The sequence below is a fragment of the Mastigoproctus giganteus genome, chromosome 3, assembly GCF_048544385.1.
Source record: "Mastigoproctus giganteus isolate SK-2022 chromosome 3, ASM4854438v1, whole genome shotgun sequence".
In the NCBI taxonomy this organism is placed as follows: Eukaryota; Metazoa; Arthropoda; class Arachnida; order Uropygi; family Thelyphonidae; genus Mastigoproctus; species Mastigoproctus giganteus.
The window spans coordinates 23,369,632-23,391,069 of NC_143577.1; the positions used below are offsets into that span (position 1 = coordinate 23,369,632).

General features: G+C 40.3%; 1 protein-coding gene across 1 annotated transcript in view; it reads left to right on the forward strand.

Annotated features, from left to right (window-relative positions):
• LOC150087800 (voltage-dependent calcium channel type A subunit alpha-1-like) overlaps positions 1–21,438 on the forward strand; it is a 1,442,149-nt gene that overhangs the window by 1,256,363 nt on the left and 164,348 nt on the right. The gene's annotated exons all lie outside the window — the stretch shown is intronic.

The window sequence follows — 21,438 nt, forward strand, 5'->3', positions numbered from 1 at the left end:
GCCAGACAAGCTGTACTTGCTACGTGGGAGTCTAAAACACTGATGGAACTGATATTCGGGAGACATACAAGTCAAATGGACCCAATTTCAGCAAAATCTGGACGGTCTGTGACGGCCAAATCCTCTGCTTCCACCTTCACGATGGTGGGACTGTTAGTAATTCTGGGTATAACCTCCATGCACAAGCACTGTGAGTGACCACCCAGGTGTGAACCAACGTAAGCAAGGGTCGAGGTGTGGCGTCCACACCACATGGAGGAATGCCACCCTTTTCTGTGTTACTAGGCAGTACTAGGTGGTAGATAAGTCTCATCAGCCGGTGCAATAACACCACTTTGCTTATTGGAGGCTTGAAGTGGTGGAACCCATGTTTAGTCTCCAGAGCTAAGTTCCGGTCAACCCTTCCCATCTCTTCCATCATGCAGTATGATTGATGACTTTTGAGGTTATGATGAACGTCATGGTGAGATCCAATCTTCCTTACATTTCGAGGGTACAGCTCTAAAATGGTGTTCGCAAGCAGGCCGCTAGTTAGTACACCGGACCAAACCTATTGGTAACTCTTTAGGAGGCTTCTGGATCTTGCTAGCTCTACTCTGCCAGATAGTGACCGGAGGGATTCCGAGTGGAGTGTACGTGGGAGGACATTGTCGAGGCCACGTTATGTCAAGGATCTGGGTATATTCTTACCATGTGAACGCCATATCCAAAAATTTCATTACTTCATACAGCATGTACCCCCCCAATTTTTCTTATTATTGAATACACCATGAATTGTCAAACTAATAGAGTAAGCTTATCGGCGAAAAGACCTAAATCTCCCAAACACTTCCTAATTCATTTCACAAATATACGTGGTCTCAATTCTAATCTCAGCAATGTCCATTTCCACCATGCAGACTGCCAAACTCCGTGTACTTTTTCTGACAGAATCTCGTTATCGGTTGATTGAACTACTGCTCATCTCAGTTGCCCAAATTATTTTCTGTATGATTCCTTTCACCTGAAAGGTGGTACTTGTGCATATGTCCTTTCCGATATTCCCTATCAGAGACTTGGTAACTTGGAATCTTCTCTGGCTTAAAATCTCTCTACCTCATTGTGTCAAATTCATCTGTTGTTTCTACCGTTCTCCCAACTTCACAAATCACTTGGAGCTCTTTGACTTCCTCTCTTTGCAACTTGACTTTCTCCAGTCCAACTTTCCTAACAGTGAGGTGATTTTCATTGGTGATTTTAATGTTCACAACTCCAGCTGGCTTCCGTTTTCTAGTCACATCAACCCAGCTGTTCAAGATAGTGAGACTCAATATGCTCAACAGCTTTTCCACATTTATACAATTTACCTCGGAGGTGGAAGAAGCTGGGTCCCTCCCGTTTCTGGATGTCTTGGTGAGCAGAGATGGATCTAGATTAAAAACAACGATCTATAGAAAGCCTATGTGCCGTGGCCAATTTGTTCATTATAGCTCAGCACAGGCTTGTCATCATAAGAACAGTGTAGCCAGGGCATTGTTGAATAGGGTGGGGACCCACTGTAGTACCCCTGAAGAAAAGGAAATAGAAATTTGCAAAGTCACGGCAGACCTCAGGAAATGTGGATACCCCCAGAGGGTCTTGGACAAATATATTCATAGGGTTGAGTCCAATCGTAGGGAGTGGCCTGCCCCTGTGGCTACTGCATACATTCCTTACTATCCGGGCCTTTCAGAACGTATTGTACGGGCATTGCGGGAGTGCCAGACTCGCTGTGTGCAACTTCCGGGTCGGAGGTTGCACACAGTGATATCCCAAGTTAAAGATCCCGTAGCCCAGGACCATACTAGCAATGTGGTCTACGAGATTAAGTGCCCGGATTGTGAGGAGTGTTATGTGGGGGAAACGGGCCGACGTTTAAAGGACCGTCTGGGGGAACACACGACCGCTATCAAGACTGCTAACTATGCGAGGTCTGCTGTGGCAGAGCATTTCTGGGAAAAGGAGCATCGGATCTCCCCTGAAGACGCGGTCATTACCGACCGCGCCCATGGATTTTGGGAACGCAAGTGGCTCGAGAGCTTGCGAATCGGTTCATCCAGTCACAATACTATTAATAGGGACAGGGGGATCCGTTTACACCCCCTGTTTGAGGCAGTTGTCCTCAGAAGGGATGACCGTTTCTGTTTGACACGCTCCCGAGCCACTTCCATTTCCGATACGCGCATGGAGAATGTAGATCATGTGTCTGATGATCACGTGCATGAGTGCCATGGACCGGCTACTTAAGGATGTGTTGTAGCACTGGTAGTATGCTGAAGAAGGAGACGGCAGTTCTCCGAAAGCTCCAGATTGTATGTTTTATCGCTTTTAACCTAGTTTATTTTAATTAATTTTATTGTTTTTAACTATATTTTAACTATAATTTAATCAGTGTTTTATTTTATTTGCATCATATTTCATTGTATATTATTTCATTGTATAGTAAATTTTTAGTTTAATTCCTGGCTGGTGTCTATCATTAATTATTATAGTATAGTGAGACTTTTGCAATTACTAATGACCTTGCACAGATTGTTAATTTACCTACAAGGATACTGGACAATCCTATCCATACAGCCAACACGCTTGATCTTTTTCTCAGAAACAACCCTTCTAAGTATACGGTCAAAGTGACAGGTCCCTTAACCACCTCAGATCACGCTGACCGGGTTAGCCGAGTGGGTAAAGTACCTGCCCGGCAACCCAAAGGTCGCGGATTCGATTCCCGCCTCGGGCTTGGATCAAAGTACTGCAAAAACCTTGGGAGGTGCAATATGGCCACAGAAGCCGATGCGCCAACAACTACCAAATCAAACTACCTACCTCAGATCACAACTTGGTGATTGTCTCTTCTCCAATGGAGCCTTTATCTCATGGCTATTCTCAACCTCGTATTGTTTGGCATTACAAGAATGTGAAATGGGATGAACTGCGAGATTTGCTTTCTTCGTTTCCTTGGTCGAGTTACTGTTTCAAACTTCTGATGTCAACGTTTGCTCAAATCGTGTCAGTGAAATTATTTTTGCAGGAATGGAATCCTTTATCTCACACTCCACTTTAAAATCTCATCCTTTATCTAAACCTTGGTTTTCCAATAAATGTGCTGAGGCTGTCCAAGAGAAGAACGTTGAATATTGTAATTGGCTTGTTTCTCATTCTTCAGTTTCATTTTCTGCCTACACCAAAGCTCACAACAATTGTAAAGCAGTTATTAATCAGTCCAAACTAGAGTTTAAACAGACTGAGAGTAGAAAACTTGCTTCTTGCCCTAATGGTAGCCGAGCATTCTGGTCTCTTGTCAAAGCTACTGACCGCAACTTTTGCCCATCTCTGCTCCCACCACTGTCCAAACCATATGGTTCTGTTGTCACTTCAGCCAAGGATAAAACTGACCTGCTAGCATCCCATTTTTCTTCCAACTCATGTATTAATGATCTTGGTAAAATACCTCCCACCATTCCCAACACGCTTCATTCAGTGCCTCCTGTTGTCTTCTGTCAAAAGGATGTCAGAAGGATTTTGAGAGAATCTTGAAGGTAAGAAAGCTCCAGGTCCCGATGGTATTTCTCCACTTGTTCTCAAAACTTGTGCTCCTGAACTTTCTCCTGTTCTTTGCCGCATTTTTTCACTTTCTTATTCCAAAGATGTTTTTCCTTCTGCTTGGAAATTTTCTCATATCCAGCCAGTTCTTAAAAAGGGTGACAAATCCCTCCCATCCAATTATCGTCCCATTGCAATTACTTCTACTCTTTCTAAAGTAATGGAGAAATCAATTAACCGCCAACTCTTAAACTACCTAGAAACCTTCCGTCTGATCAACGATCACCAGCATGGATTCCGTCAGTGTCGATCCACTGGTGATATTCTGGCTTATATTACCCATTTATGGACTAATTCAATGGAAATGTTCGGTGAAACACAAGCAATTGCTCTTGACATATCAAAGGCTTTCGATCGTGTTTGGTATTAAGGTCTTCTAAACAAGCTTCCATTTTATGGTTTGCCAACTGTTTTTTGTTATTGGTTATCCAGTTTTCTTTCTGATTGCTCACTGAGGCTGATGGTAGATGGCTCTCTGTCTTCTAACTTCTCCACTAATATCGGTGTCTCCCAAGGCTCAGTTCTTTCTCCCACTCTTTTCCTCTTGTATATTAATGACCTTCTTCCATTGACTGGAAATCCTATCCATAGTTTTGCTGATTATAACACATTGCATTCCACTTTCCATTTTGAGAAACCTTGCCCTGCTCAATCAGCTTCAACTTCTCGAAAATCTGCTATAAATTCCTTAAATGCCGATCTCCAGGTAATTCTCCAGTGGGGCAATGACAACTTAGTTGATTTAAATCCTTCTAAAACTCAGTCTTGTCTTATATCTCACAGAAAGGATTCTTCTGCTCCTATGCTTATCTTTGGTGACACTCCGATTTCTAGGCAAAATGATATATGTCTTTTGGGGATTACCCTGATTTCTAATCTCTCTTGGCACAAGCACATTACAAATATTGCTTATTCTACATCTAAAAAACTTGGTTTTCTCTTTCGCTCTCGCCTTTACTTTTCTTCCAAACAGCTGTTCACTCTGTACGAAAGCCGACCGGGCTAGCCGAGTGGGTAAAGTACCTGCCCGGCAACCCAAAGGTCGCGGGTTCGATTCCCGCCTCGGGCTTGGATCACTGTACTGCAAAAACCTTTGGAGGTGCAATATGGCCACAGAAGCCGATGCGCCAACAACTACCAAATCAATCAATCAATCACTCTGTACGAATCGCAAATCCGCCCTACCATGTAATATTGTTCCCACATCTGGGGTGGCGCCCCCAAATCTTCTCTCAGGGTTCTTGATTCCGTTCAAAAGAAGGCAGTTAGGTTAATTGATGATTCATCTCTAATAGAGTCTCTCCACTCACTGTCTTATAGATGTAATGTTTCTGCTGCATGCCTCTTCTACAGATATTTCCATGGTCACTGTTCTTCTGAATTGGCTTCTATAATTCCGGCTCTCTCTTTGAAAACAGTCCGAACACATGCTGCCACCAGCCAACATCCCTTTACTGTTCAACTTCAAACTCACAGAACCAACTTTTCATCTTCCTCATTTATTCATTCAACTGCTGTTTCTGTAATAACCTTCCTTCATACGTATTTCCTGAAAATTACAATCTACAGAAGTTCAACAAATATCTTCTTTTGTCATCTCAACCTCCAACCAAAGCACAGTACTAAGTACTATATTTTCTAATACCTCCTGTGTTTGGGATTTATATAAAAAAAAAAAAAAAAAAAAAAAAAAAACTATTTTGCTCATAGTATATGTCTGACTATATAAGTTTGTGTTCACTGACCAATTTGCTTGCTTTGCATGTTCATAAACCTGAAATTGCTCACGAGGAAGAATCCCATTCTGTGCCTTAAATTGAAAAGACTTTTAGCCCCTATGCACTCATTATAAAGTTTCATGAATTAGTGCCTATAGCTCTGCCATAGTCTAGTTTTTGAATGCTTTTAGTAGGTCCATTTTTATATAGTTTTCATTGATTTGTTTTTTACAAGAAAACTATACTATGCCAACTGTCTTACTAAAATATTACCTTCATAGCTTTATTAGTTTTTTTTTTTAAATAATTATTTTAGATTAAAGCAAATGAGTGAATTTAGCTATTTTCATAATGAAATATTTTAAAAATCTGTAGTACAGTTATCAGTACAGAATTTTCATTTATTCTTTTTTGCCTAGCAGAGTATAAAAATAAAATATCACAATAGTAAAAAAAAGTAAAGTAAAGTGCAGCCATTATCAACCCACTGCAGGGTGGAAGCCTCCTCAACAATTCATGCTGAGGGAAATGGATCATAATCTGCCACGCTGGTCCAGTGCGGGTTGGCAGATCGACCGTATTCAGCAGTTAGGGGCTTGAACCCCGGTCTACTCAAAGAGCGTGTGCTACTGCACTCCCGCTCCTGCCCACTCGTCTACGGAGGCCTCACAATAGTATTAGTATTAACATTATAACATTAGCCATACATAGCGAATACTAGGCTTTTTATGGTCCAAAAAAAAAACTATATGCTTCTCTCCTTGCATAAGCTCTGATCCAGATTTCTCCAAGCTATCACCCTCAATATGCACAGAGGTAACTTATTTCATTTATTAACAGATTGCATGGGGCTAAAAGAAAACTTTCTGCAATCCAGTCTGTAACTCTTCCAAAAGAAAACTTTCTGCAATCCAGTCTGTAACTCTTCTAAAAGAAAACTTTCTGCAATCCAGTCTGTAACTCTTCCAAAAGAAAACTTTCTGCAATCCAATCTGTAATCTCTTCCCTCTTAATTTGAATTTATGGTCCCAAATTTTAGTGTCATTTATAACCATGAATATTTCACCTTAATTCATTTTACTTACCCTTTCCAGAGCCCTATAGGCCTCAATCAGATTCCCTCTAAGGTTTCTGTTTACCAAACTCTGCAGCCAACATGTTCTAAGACTTTTCTCATATGTCCTTTTGCAATCTCATCTCATCAAGTGCACTTGCCTTTCTTTGGACCTTTCCAAGAAATTTTTCTGGGTGCGGTCTCCATACCTCAACACAAGTATTCCAAATGTGGTCTGACAATTGCTTTATACAGTGGGATTATGAGCACCCTATCTCAATTATCCCTATCTCTGAAGAAGTTCACTGCAATGCCTTCACTAAAGAAGTGAAGGCATTACAGTGAACTCCCATGCCTTTGTTTGCCACGAAACGTCTGAGAATAATCTGTAATTATTTAAGAAATTAAAGGCAGATTATACTCCTCTTGGTTTAAGTGTTCATTATTTCACCGATTTCCAGTTCAAAGTATTGTAATGTTGCTGATGAATATCAGCCCAGGTATCTAACCCTTTTCCACATCCGTTATGTAAAGATTTAATCTGATTTGTTCTTTTCTTCTTTGTATTAACATAATTTTAAAACTCTTCCCCCCCCCCATTTTTTTTTGTTCTCTTAGCCAGTGATTTCTCATGTTCAGCCATCGCAGCCCAACTGTATTTTGATACTGTTACGGATCAGCTTATGGCCATTATAGGCTTCAGTACTTTTCATAACTCTGTAAATCTCCCATGCCTTTGTTTGCCTGCTGGCCTATTAAACTGGCTAATTCCTTATTTATTCATCTCAGTATCCTCTTGTGCTATATTTATTTAATGGTATATATGCATTTTCGACTTTTGTGATTACCACTTTAAAGGTATTCCATAATTCTTCATATTCGTCCATGGTGTGCTGTCATTTAAGCTGCCCAATTGATAGAGGCCATGTAGCTTATAAACTCTCATTTCCCCTTTCCTGAAATTGAAACTTATGCCCTTAGCTTTAACAACTGCAACTTTCTGTTCGTCATCCAACTTAGAAAACATCAATGATCACTCTTAATCAAGGGTTTTAGCTCTATAATGCTCTCTAATTTGCAGATAATGAGGTCTAGAATATTCTTGCCCTAAGTATTTTCCCTAATATGCTGATATAAATAACAATCATGATTCCCCAAAAGAATTTTCTCCTGCTACTTGCTCCAATCAATAAGAGAAAGTATTTGAAATTACCCATAGCATTCACACTTTCTCAACCACTGTGCCTGCATGTAGTCTGTTATCGTATTCTTTACAGTCATCTATAAAAAGTGTGATGACAAAATCTGCCTACAGCATATCCTCACTCTCATTTTCCCTTTGCTACCAACTACCTCACGCCACACAGATTCTGTGTTGGCATGCTTTATGAGGCTAGGGATGCTTTCATTGCACTCAGGCTATCAATAAGAAGCATGACACCATACTTCATACTCTTTACAGTCATCTGTAAAAAGTATGATGACAAAATTTGCCTGTAGCATACCCTCACTCTCATTTTCCCTTTGCTACCAACTACTTCATGTCACACAGATTCTGTGTTGGCATGCTTTATGAAGCTGGGGATGCTTTCATTGCACTCAGGCTGTCAATAAGAAGCATGACACCCAAATCTCTCCCTTGTACCTTGCATACTCTTCCTAAATATATTATACATGCCACAGTAAAACTCACCATCCCATATTTCTGGATAACACCAAGTTTCTGTTTGACATGTTATGTCAGCATCAGTTGCCCTAGGCATTCAAATTCACTCATTTTCAAAACTTCATGAGCTTGACAACATTACTGATGTTACTGTAGACATACTCTCAGTTCAGACTAAGTATTCTTGTGCTGTTTGCTACCCTGATACATTCCTTAAAGTTATTTAAGCTTTACACCATAGCATAGCATTAGCTTTCCATTCATTTAAAACACACTATCCTCAGCATATCTTTCCAATATCAGAAGACTTTTTTGGCTTTAGTGACCTCATAGAAGAATTCTTGAGATGTGTATAACATCACTTTGACCAATACCATCAATGTAAAACAGTCTCCCCCCTCCCCAACTAGCATTTTTTTTTACCTGAACCCTTAATGTCTCTTCAATAACACTGTCAAAACCTTTGTTAAAATGTATTCCATCTTTACAAAATAGATTCCTTCTACCTACAAGGGTGCACTATGCCAATAAAAGGAAATTTCCCCACAAAAGCCTGACATAGCCACTCAAGTCCAAACTTAATCCATGTGGATTTCAGCATATAATCCCTCCTATTGTGCCTGGGTAAAATTACAGGCACATGTAGTAGTAGTAGTAGTAGTGGCAGTGGCATGTGATGCAAGAAAGCAAGTGTATGAGCTTATGCAGCATCAGCCAAAAAGAAAAAAAAAAAAAAAAAAATCACACCATTCCCTCCAAATGCCTGTCCAGTTCCTCCTTAAATTTATTCAACCTATCAACTTCCACAACGATAGATGTAAGTTTGTTCCAGCAATTAACCACCCACTGGCTAAAGGCAAATTTCTGCACATCTATTCTACATCTGTCCTTTCTTAATTTGAATTTATGCCCCCTTAGGTTCGTAATCTGAACAAGTGGAAGGATCCCATCAGAATTCAGCGTGCTCAACCCATTCAAGGCCTTATACACCTCAATCAGATCACCGCGCAGGTGCCTAGTCTCCAGCCACTGCAATTTGCAAAACTTAAGCCGCCTCTCTTAGTAAGAGGATCCCTTTGTTCCCCTCACCAATCTTGTTGCCCTTCTCTGTACACGCTCAAGCAAATCTACATCCTTCCTAAAATTAGGCCTCCAGACATGTACGCGGTACTCAAGGCATGGCCTGACCATTGCCTTATACAGAGGGACAATCACCTCCTTTTCCCTGCTAGCAAAATTCCTATATATCATTGACAAAACCCCATGACCTGCCCTGGCAGCCTGTCTGCATTGCTCAGAAAACTTCATATCTGACTGCACAATTACTCCCAGGTCTTTTTCATTTTCTACCACCTTAAGTGTAGTACCACATAGTTGGTACGTTTCTCTGGGGTTACTTCTACCCATATGCAGTACTTTGCATTTGTCAAGGTTAAATTTCAGTTGCCACTTCTTAGCCCATCTGCCCAAATTATCTAGATCCTGTTGCAGTAGCACACTGCCATTGCTGTCATTAACAACCCTGCCAACCTTTGTATCATCTGCAAACTTTGACATTAAGCCTGATATACCTTCATCAATATCATTGATAAATATACAAAACAACAGTGGACCCAACACCGAACCCTGTGGGACTCCACTAATAACATTAGTCCACGATGTATTCTGATATAACTCTTGGCAATTTTTCAGCATGCTTCTATACTTATCTGCTAAGTTGTCAGTTCACATATAGCTGATGTTATTACATCTTGCATGAATAATAATGCTCTCCCTACTCTGCTTGAGAACTAGCAGCTTGTTGATAACATCATCAATTCTAACTCCAAAGACATACCCTTGTCTAAGCCACCTATCTTACAAAAATATTTTACCTAATTGCATAAGGTTGAGTCCTGCAATAAAACCAAATCCTGAATCAAAGCAGGTACACACTTTCCTGGAGCCTCAACAAGGAGTGCATCATCGTGCAGGTCAATAGATATTTGAGTCTGTGATAAGCTTCCAGTTTTATTTCTCTCAAGGGTATCAACTAATTTCTTTACTGACTCAGTTTCATTCACCAAGTTTTAGTTTAAAATCTGTACATCCTTTCCCTTTCCCACATCAGGGATATAGAAAGTAGTCATCATTTGAACTTGGACTATCTACCAGATCGTCTTTGGAATACATACTCCAAGTTGCATATGATATGAACTCATGACTCATAAGGGATGTATATCCTACAACCATTCCATTTCAGTATATTATTTTGATATCCTGTGTCCAAGCATTTGAAGTTGACATTGTAGCAACCATTATTAAGGTAAAAATTAAACATAGAAAATAACTGAAAAGATATAAGAACAATTACATTAACAAAATATTATACAAATTAAAGAGGGAAAAAAAAAATTAAGTCATTACCTTAGAATTTAATTTTCAAAATATTACAGAGATTAAGCAAATAAAAAGATTTAAACTATTATTACAATCGGAACCCAAATGTATTCAAACTCACAATGGTATGAGAGTACTTAAAAGCGTATTCATTCACTATGACTCTCAACTCGTGTTAACATTTTCATTGCCATTCATAACAGAACTATTAAAAATTTATAGTTAAGCTACCAAAAAATAGATTTCTCAGGTTTTTTTTGGTTTTTTTTTTACTTTAATAATATATTCATATTTTTAGTTATTATTAAAAAAAAAAATTTAATCCAAATATAGTTTTATACTGACACTGTAGCATGGCTGGATTTAGATATTTCTCATTGATTTATTATTCATATCTCATTGATTTATTACTCATTTCTCATTATTTTTGATGCTCAGCAATACTAAAAGTTTTATTAAAATTAAATACTATATTCATAATTTCTTCTAGTTATTTTCCTTTATAAATTTTTAAAAATCCAACTTTCCAGGTGGGAAGGAGCAGCAGTGCGTAGCACACGCTTCTTGATTAGACCGGGGTTCGAGCCCGTCACCACCAAATACGGAGGATGGGGAAAGGTCAGGGAATGACCACCGCATATCCCGGAGCAATATGGCCTTAGTTGCTAATGCTCCTAAAAAAAAAAAACCAAAAAAAAAAAAAAAACAACTTTCCAAATATTCAGATTGCAGCTGTATTATTGTTTTTCATTCATATTCATGTTTTCAGAAAAAATCTACAATGCAGCAGGCATTGAAAATATGAAATTTCATATTCGTAGTGAAAAATGGTTATTTTAATTAAATTATATTTCAGAAAAAAATATTTTGCACATTCCCACAGAAGTTATTTTTGAAATTAGACTGTCGATATAAGCTAAAACATTTTGCTTTTGTTGTATTTACTCTCTATGGGAAAATGTAAAGTGTGTTTGGTGTCAAGCAGCACCAGGGGTTTCCCTCATCTCCACGTTGCTTGCATTGTGATGGGTGTACCAGTTTGCTGGAAATGCCAGAAATTTAAAAGTGTATGGGTATTGTACATGTGTAGTGTTGTGTTGTTTTCATCTGGTCATTTAGCCGCTGAACCCCTACTGAGGCCCAATGTTGCCCCACTTTTGCGGCGTGGAGGCAGATCAGGTACACCAGTATTATAATTATTTACTCTGGCAAGTCCTGCCAACTAATTTCCTGAGATTTCAGTGGCTAGGACCTAAAAAAAATCATTTAATTAGGTTTATTTCAATTGCAAAGGGTAATGTCACTTGAATAGGAAAGGTCTAGAATATGGGCAAAAGTTAATTTGAACGTATTTAAATTTAGGTGTGTGGCGGCATTCGCTTGCATTAAGATAGAGGGGGAGAGAGAATACTGAAGAATGGAGGGTAAAGACAGAAATATGGAGGCAATAGAGAAGGCACCCCCAAGGAAGTCAGTGGGGCAGGCCCATGCTCCACTGACTTCCTTGTCAAAAGGGGGTTGGCGAGGAGACGGAAAAGATCCCACATCCCCCACCCTGCCGGGGAGAGGAAATGAAAGTAGCCGGGCAAGGTGCCTGGTCCAGATCACCAGGTGGCGTGTTGGCAGCAAGGTGCTGTGGGATCATGGATAGCTAGTGCATGGGGGGGGGGGTATTTCTGCACTCAAATTAAGCTCTGCCAGGATGTTGAGGCATGGGACAGAATCCCATCCAGGTTTGGTTGTCGCAGTCAATATGGTTTTCTTTCTTTCCTTCAAAGCATTTTTCTCTTACTTCTTTCCTTGTACTTTATTCTTTCCCTTTTCCTTTATGAGCTTTACGAGGTGTTAGGCTGTGGTTCTATGGTCAAAAGGAGGTGATTGTCCCCATGTATAAGGCAATGGTCAGACCACGCCTTGAGTACTTGTACAGGTCTGGAGGCCTCATTTTAGGAAGGATGTAGATTTGCTTGAGCATGTACAGAGAAAAGCAACAAGATTGGTGAGGGGAATGAAGGAATGGAGGCAGAATTAAGCCTCTCTTACCAAGAGAGGCTTAAGTTCTTCAAATTGCAATGGCTGGAAACTAGGCACCTGCGCGGTGATCTGATTGAGGTGTATAAGGCCTTGAATGGGTTGAGTATGCTGAATTCTGATGGGATTCTTCCACTTGTTCAGATTACGAACCTAAGGGGGGCATAAATTCAAATTAAGGAAAGATAGATGTAGAATAGATGTGCAGAAATTTGCCTTTAGCCAGCGGGTGGTTAATTGCTGGAACAAACTTCCATCTGTCGTTGTGGAAGTTGATAGGTTAAATAAATTTAAGGAGGAACTGTACAAACATTTAGAGGGAATGGTTGTGTGAAATTTTTTTTTTTTTTTTGGCTGATGCTGCATAAGCTCATAAACTTGCTTTCTTACATCACATGTCACTACTACTATGGTCATGGAAGAGTTCTTTGTCTTGAAAAGAGCTGTGTGAACAGTGTGAAGGCACGGTAGTGTTCCTCATTTTGCAACACGAGCTGTTCTTGGTTCCTAAGTGTGAACTGGATCTTTGTCATGTGGATGCAATGCTGGTCCTAGGTTTCTTCCTCTCCGCAGTGACACTGTGGTGAATCCGAGAGACCAAAGTTGTAGGGTTTCTTCCTGAAGGACCCATGTCCCATGAGGAGAATGGTGGTATGGAGTGAACCATGCAGGCTGACTTGGATATATCCAATGCACACTTGGGAAGAATTTCCGTGTTATGGCTCCTTTGGGAGGGTCGGACCATCGGGCCTGCCAGGTCTGCAACAGGTGTGTCGTTAGACGCCTCTTTTCAGCACTTGTATTGTTTGTTGGATCAGTGGTGAGGCCAATGCAGGTGGCCGCTCTCCCTTTGGACAGTTGGTAACGCAGCCCACAGCGCATAATTTCCAGGACCAGGGGAAGGGATCCAATGAAGACCTGGAGCATGTGGGTGCTAACCATACAACACGCTCTGGTGATGGTCAGGAGAATAGAGTGCTGTATGGTGTCTAGTTTTCTCCTGTTTACTGCAGTGATTGCTCTGTTGTACCACACACCTGCGGCACATGACACAGCCAGGATGAAAATAGCCTTGTAGAAAAGGGAGAGTGTCCTCTTCTTCAAGCCCCAGTCCCTTCTGGTAACTCTGGAAATCATAGCAGAGTAATTCCTGATTTTGGTACGTAGGTAATTGAGATGTGGGGTGAATGACATGTTCTTATCAAGGACTAACCCGAGATATTTTAGTTCTATTTTTAGCTTTATAGTTGTTCTATGGATTTTTATCTGTGGGGGCCTCCTAATATCCAGAGAACCCCTCAAGAGTATTGAACTCGTTTTTTCCGGTGAAATTCTGAGCTGGTGCTGTTGGATCCAGTGCAGCAGTATTGAGAAGGCTTGATTTGCCGTTGCTTCCATTTGAGCTTTGCTGTTTGCCTCAAGCATCATTATCAAGTCATCGGTGTAGGCTTGCATTTGTACTGTGTTCAGGTCAAAGTTTGAGAACTCATCAAGGACCAGATTCCACAGAAGGGGTCCCAGGACAGAGCACTGCAGGCAACTCCTGAAGACTGGTCTTGACACCTGGCAGTACAGAGCACTGACATTGACCTTTCTATTTGCTAAGTAGGTCTGAATGTATCGGTATAAGTTGGTGGGTATGTTTGCCTTCCGGAGCCCACCGAGGATGCTGTTGTTGTTTTTGTTGTTTTTGGTTTTTAGGAGCATTAGCAACTAAGGCCATATTGCTCCGGGAATATGCAGTGGTCATTCCCTGACCTTTCTGCATCCTCCATATTTGGTGGTGACGGGCTCGAACCCCGGTCTAATCAAGAAGCATGTACTACGCACTGTTGCTCCTTCCCACCTGGCTACGGAGGCGCCACCGAGGATGCTTGGCCACCACAGCGAGTCAACACATCCCAGAAAAATCTATTGAGATTATTAGGAAATACTTGCTGGTGCAGGTATGTGCTTTGTTTATTATGTTTTCCAGAGCATTGGCTGCAGAGCACCCTCTCCTAAAACCATACTGATTCGGAGAGGAAAGCCCCGCACAAATGTAATGGGTTTCAATCTTTTGATAGAGCAGTTGTTCGAAAGTCTTGCTGAGCACCAAGAGCAGTGCAATTGGCCTATAGGATCCCAGAATGTATTGTTGCTTTTTTGGGTTCTTCATTATGAGTCTCACTCTTGCTGACCTCCAATCAGTGGGGAAGTAGCCCTCTGTGAGGCAGTGGTTAAATAAGTTCAGGATTGTGTCCGGGATATATTCAACCATCTTTTTGGTGATTTCAGGTTCCAGTAAGTCTTCGTCAGGTGATTTCCTGCTTCGAATTTTGTTTGCTGCAATTTCAAGATCTACTTGAGTGAAGGGCTCCATCAACATGTGAGGGGCTGTAGTCAGCGTTCTCTTGGCATAGTCGTATCTGGTCAGGGATGCTCGGAATAACAGGTGGTAGGAATGTTACATCCAGAATGTTGTTTATTGACTCCTGCCATGTTCTTGTGTAATTGCCTTGTGGGAGTTTGGTGGCAGGGATGACCTCACCCCAAGAGTGTTTGTTGTTGGCTATTTTGTAGGCCACACCCCAGGAGCCAGTGTTTCCGACTGTTGAGACCAGGTGTTCCCAGGAAAGTTTCTTTCTGGTTTTGATTTGAGCTGTGTATTCATTTCTTTTTTCCCTGTAGGATTGCCTCAGGGACTCCATCTCTACCTCTGACCACAAGCGATGAGCTCGCTGGTAGCATTTTCGGCAGGTGTTGACTTCATGCCTTAGTGCTTGGAGCTGTGGGGGCCACCAGGGGACCGCTCTGGGAGTCAGTTTTCTCCTCTAGATAGCACCATTTGCAGCATCTGTAATTATTTTAATGATCGCATGTTGGTGTTGGTCAGGACTGAGGTCTGAGAGGTTAAAGTTCTGGGCTGTCTTATTCAGGGTTTCCCGGAAGAGGTTCCAGTCAGCCTTGTCGACTGCAAATCTGTGAAGAGTCTGTCTTGCTGTTGGTTGGGCATTGAGAGAGTGATGCAATTGAAAGGTGAGCACCCTGTGATCAGCTCTCTCTATGGGAAAGTGAGATTCTAGTTTCAGGTAATATTGGTCTCCATATTTCATGTGTAAGATATGTGTAGTTAATAATGCAAGGCCACTAGAACTTGGCCATGTTTTGGAGTTCCATTTAACTTTGTCAACTCTCTGTTATGATAAATACCCTAGAGAGGAACCAAGAAATAAGAAAGAACTGATTTCTCAACCTCTAAAAATACAGAGAAGGGCAAAAATAAACTACAGAAAGCTAGCAAGACACAAATGGTAGGAAAATATAGAAGGCAACAGAAATTATTGAATTTTTTTTAGTTTGAGAAAAACCATTTCATTGTGAAAACTTAAGGACAATCTATACAGGAATGCAATTCCTGTATAGATTGCAATCCTTAAGTCACAGCATGGATTTGTTAAGGAGTAAGCTTGTCTGATCAATCTGATTGGATACTATGATGCAGTAACAAAGGAACTGGAGGCAAAAATAATTTTGGATTTCAGGAAATCTTTTGATACTCTTGTATATAAAAAAAACTACTGTACAAACTATAAAATAAGTAGAATTAAGGGCAGGTTACTGTTGTGGATAAAGGGATGGTTGACTGGGAGAAGACAGAGAGTGGTTATCAATGTGCACTGATTTTCTTAGACTAATCTTATTAGTGGAGTCCCCCAGGTTCAGTGTTGGACCCATTGTTGTTTTCAGTATTTATTAATGGTATTGATGAAGGTATATCAAGATTAATGTCTAAGTTTGCAGATGATATTAAGGTTGGTAGGGTGGTTAATGACAGTAATCAAGGTAAGCTATTGCAGTAGTAGTAGTAGTAGTAGTATTGGCATGTGATGCAAGAAAGCAAATGTATGAGCTTATGCAGCATAAGCTATTAAATTTATACCCATTAGTTTCGTAATCTGAACAAGTGGAAGAATCCCATCAGAATTCAGCTCAACCCATTCAAGGCCTTATATACATCAATCAGATCACCTCGCAGGTGCCTAGTCTCCAGCCGCTGCAATTTGCAGAACTTAAGCCTCTCTTGGTAAGAGGATCCCTTCATTCCCCTCACCAATCTTGTTGCCCTTCTCTGTATTCTCTGTACACGCTCAAGGAAATCTACATCCGTCCTAAAATGAGGCCTCCAGACCTGTACACAGCACTCATGGCATGATCTCACCATTTCCTTATACAGAGGGACAATCACCTCCTTTTCCCTGTTAGCAAAATGCCTGCATATCAATGACAAAACCCCATGATCTGCCCTGGCAGCCTGTCTGCATTGCTCAGAAAACTTCATATCTGTCTGCACAGTTACTCCCAGGTCTTTTTCATTTTCTACCAACTTAAGTGTAGTACCACACAGTTAGTATGTTTCTCTGGGGTTACTTCTACCCATATGCAGTACTTTGCATTTGTCAATGTTAAACTTCAGTTGCCACTTCTCAGCCCATCTGTCCAAATTTTCTAGATCCTGTTGTAGTAGCACACTGCCATTACTGTCATTAACAACCCTGCCAACCTTTGTACCATCTGCAAACTTCGACACTAAGCCTGATATATACCTTCATCAATATTATTGATAAATATACAAAACAACAGTGGACCCAACACTGAACCCTGTGGGACTCTACTAATAACATTAGTCCATGAAGAGCAACTATTGATTACTACCCTCTGTCTTCTCCCACTCAACCATCCTTTTATCCATTGTAGCAACTTACCCTTAATACCATTCTGCTCCAATTTGTACAGTAGTCTTCCATGCGTAACAGTGTCAAAAGCTTTCCTGAAATCGAAGTATATGATATCAAAATTATTTTTTGCATCCAGTTCCTTTGTAACCACATCATAATATCCAATCAAATTTGTCAGACAAGACTTTCCCTTAAAAAACCCATGCTGTGTCTGAATTATTGCTGCAATGCATCTTTAATCAGTGACTCCATTATTTTACCCAGAACAGACGTTAAACTAACTGGTCTGTAATTACTCGTGTCACCCTTCATCAATTGGGGATACATTTGCACATCTCCAGTCCATGGGGACCTCCCCTGAGTCCAAGGATGGTCTCATAATTATGGCTAAGGGTTTGCTGAGTTGTTTTGCTGCCTCCTTTAATATAACTGGATTGATCCCATCCACCCCAGGTGCCTTTCTTATGTTTAATTTCAACAATTTCTCCTCCACTTTGCTCTCAGTTATTACAAAATCATTAAGCACCCTGCTACAATTTGATAACCTTCTGCCATTTTCAAACCTTAATAACTCCTCATGTGTGAATGTAGATGCAAAATACTCATTCAGTTTGTTTGCTATCTGAGCAGGATCATCAACAGTCGAACCATCGATATCAAGTACACCAATCAAATTCATTCCCTTTTTTTTAGAGTTTATATAAATAAAGAAATCCTTGCTGTTTTTCTTATCATCCTTTGCCAAAGATGCAGTAAGATCTAGAAAAATTAGGCCGGTGTTCTGAGAAGTGGTAGTTGAATCTTGACATTGGCAAATACATGGTATTGCATATAGGTAACAGTAATCCCAGATTAACATACCAATTGTGGTGGTACTACGCTTGGTGTAGTGTAAAATGAAAAAGACCTTGGGGAAAATTGGGCAGTCAGATACAAAGTTCTCTAGTAGTGCAGACAGGCTGCCAGAACAATTCTTGAGGTGTTGTCCGGAATGTGCAGTAATTGTGCTACCAGAGATGCCTTAAATCATACAAGTTTCTGGACAGTGGTGTCAAAAGGTTGGCTGGCTAGCTTCCCTTGTACAAGGCAATAGCTAGGCTAAATCTTGAGTACTGTAAATAGGTTGGGAGACCTTATTTTAGGAAGGATGTAGATCTGCTGGAATGAATACAGAGAAGGGTGAAGGGAACAAAAGGGTGCTCTTGTCAAAAAAATGTCACTTCTTTAAATTGAAGCATCTGGAGACAAGGCACCTATGAGGAGATCTGATTGAGAGTTTCCCCTTTTTTTTTTTTTTTTAATGAAAATACCAAGCATGAAATAATAGAACCTACAGTACTTAGAAGGCTGAGAAGATACTTCTTGACATCAGACTTGAATTTCTGTAGATTATAATTTTTGGGAAATATGTATGAAGGGAGGTTGTTCCAGAAAACAGAAGTTGAAGGAATAAATAAATGAGGAAGAAAGAAATTCATTCTGCAAGTTTAAAGTTGAACAGTAAAAGGATGCTGACTGGTTGCAGCACGTATTTGGACTGGTTTGGAAGAGAGAGTGGGAATTATAGATGCATATTCAGAAGAACAGTGCCCATAGAAGTATCCATAAAAATGATATGCAGCATAAACAGAATGTTTATGCTGCATGTCTATGAGACAGAGTGAAGAGAATTTGTTAGAGATGGCTCATTAATTAACCTAGCTGCCCTCTTTTGAATGGAATCTAGAAGACTGAGAGAAGTTTTGGGGGTACCGCCCCCAGATGTTGGAACAATATTCTATGGTAGAGCAGATTTGTACAGAGGGAGCAGTTCTTTGAAAGAAAAGTAATGCTAAGAGTGAAAGAGAAAACCCAGTTTTAAAGCGTGTAGCAAGCATTGTTTGTGATATGCTTATGCCAAGAGAGATTAGAAGTATTTATGTATTTCCTAATAGAGGTAAGTAATCTTGTCTAGAAATCTGAGTGTTATCGAAGAATAGGAGCAGAAGACTCCTTTTTGCAAGATATAAGATAGGAATGAGTTTTAGAAGGATTGAAATCAATTGAATTACCTTTGCCCCATCCCACTGAAGAATTACCTGGAGATCAGCATTTAGGAAATTGGAAGTGGATATTTAAGAAGATTAAGCTGATTGTGTGAGGCAAGGTTTCTCAACCTGCAATGCAGAATGCAATATGCTATTACCAGCAAAACTACGGATAGGATTTCCATAGCTTGGCTGATGATTTTCATTTGGAAGAAGTTTCCAAATGGAAGAGTAAAAGAGTGAAAGAAAGAACAAAACCTTAGGGAACACATCTGTATTAGTGGAGAAGTTAGAAGGCAGAGAGGCATCTACCATCACCTGCAGTGAGTATTCACAGAGAAAACTGGATAGCTAATTAGAAAAAAAACAGCTGGAAAACTATATGATGGAAGTTGATTTATAAGACCTTTATGCCAAACACAATCAAAAACGTTTGAATTGTCAAGAATTTTGAGTTTCACCAATTGTTTCCATTGAATTAGCATTATCATTAGCATTAGTAGAAGCATATGATGCAAGAAAGCAAGCTTATGCAGCACAGCCAAAAAAAAAAAAAAAAATGCTCCCATTTCACCCCTCTGTTCATTCATTCCAAATACCTGTCCAGCTCAGCCTTAAATTTATTTAGGCTATCAACGTCTACAACAAAGGATGGAAGTCTGTTCCACCAACCAACTACCCACTGGCTAAAGGCAAGCTTCCACACCTCTATCCTACATCTGTCTTTCCTCAGTTTGAATTTATGCTTCCTCTTGCTCAAAATAATCACTCTCTCAGGTGATTATTCTGAGCAAGAGGAAGAATCCCATCAGCATTAAGCATTCTCAAACCATTCAAAGCTTTATACACCTCAATCAGATCACCTCACAGGTGCCTAGTCTCCAGACACTGTAATTTGCAAAACTTAAGCCTTTCTTCGTAACAGCAACCCTTTGTTCCATTCACCAATCTTGTTGCCCTTCTCTGTACTCATTCCAACAGCTCTACATCCTTAAAATGTGGCCTCCAGACCTGTATACATTCTGCAAGAGTAGCAGATGGTCTGCTACTTTTGCAGACCGTTTGCACTGCTCAGAAAACTTCATAGTACCACAGAGTTGATACGTTACTCTGGGGTTATTGATTCTCATATGTAGTACTTTACATTTGCCAATGTTAAACTTCATTTGCCACCTCTCAGCACATCTGCTCAACTTTTCTAGCTCCTGTTGCAGCATACTGTCATTTGTGTCCTTAACAACCCTGCCAACCTTTGTATCATCTGCAAACTTGGACATTAATCTTGATATACTATCATCAGTATCATTTATAAATACAGAAAACAACAATGGACCCAACACTGAACCCTGAGGGACTCCACTAATGACATTAGTTCACGATGAGCAGTGTCCATTGATTATCACTCTCTCTCTTCTCTCACTCAACCATCCTGTTATCCATAGCAGCAATTTGCCTCCAATGCCACAACGCTCCAATTTGTTCAGCAGTTTTCCATGTGCAACAGTATCAAAAGCCTTTCTAAGATCCAAATAATATGATATCAAAGTTATTCCCTGCATTCAGTTCCTTTGTGTGACCACATCATAGTATCCAATCAAATTGGTCAGGCAAGACTTTCCCCTTAACAAAACCATGCTGTGTGAGCTATAACTGAAGTCTTGTCTAGATGATCCTGCAGTGCTTCCTTAACCAGTGCCTCCATTATTTTCATCACTTAGCTCCCTGTTAGATTTTGATAAACTTCTGGCATTCCCCTCCTTGAATAACTCCTCATGTGTGAATGTAGATGCAAAATACTCATTTAGTTTGTTAGCCACCTGAGCAGAATCATCAACAGTTGAACCATCAATATCCAGTGGACCAATCTGATTCATCCCATTCCTTCTAGAGTTTACATAGGTAAAGAACTCTTTGTTGTTTTCTTTGCATCCTTTGCCAAAGATTTCTCATAATCTGCCTTTGCCTGCCTAATCTCCTTTGTGACTTGGTTACAGACCAGCTTATATCTATCATAGGTTTCCATGTCACCCATTAATTTATATGTATCCCATGTATTTTTCTTCTCTCTCATATGTCTCATTAGTTCATCTGACATCCATTTAGGACTAAATCTTGAACAATATTTCTTAGTTCCTTCTGTGGAATTTTTCCACAGAAAGATAGCATTAGTACTCAAGGCCTTATACACCTCAATTATATCACTTCACAGGTGCCTAGTCTCCAGATG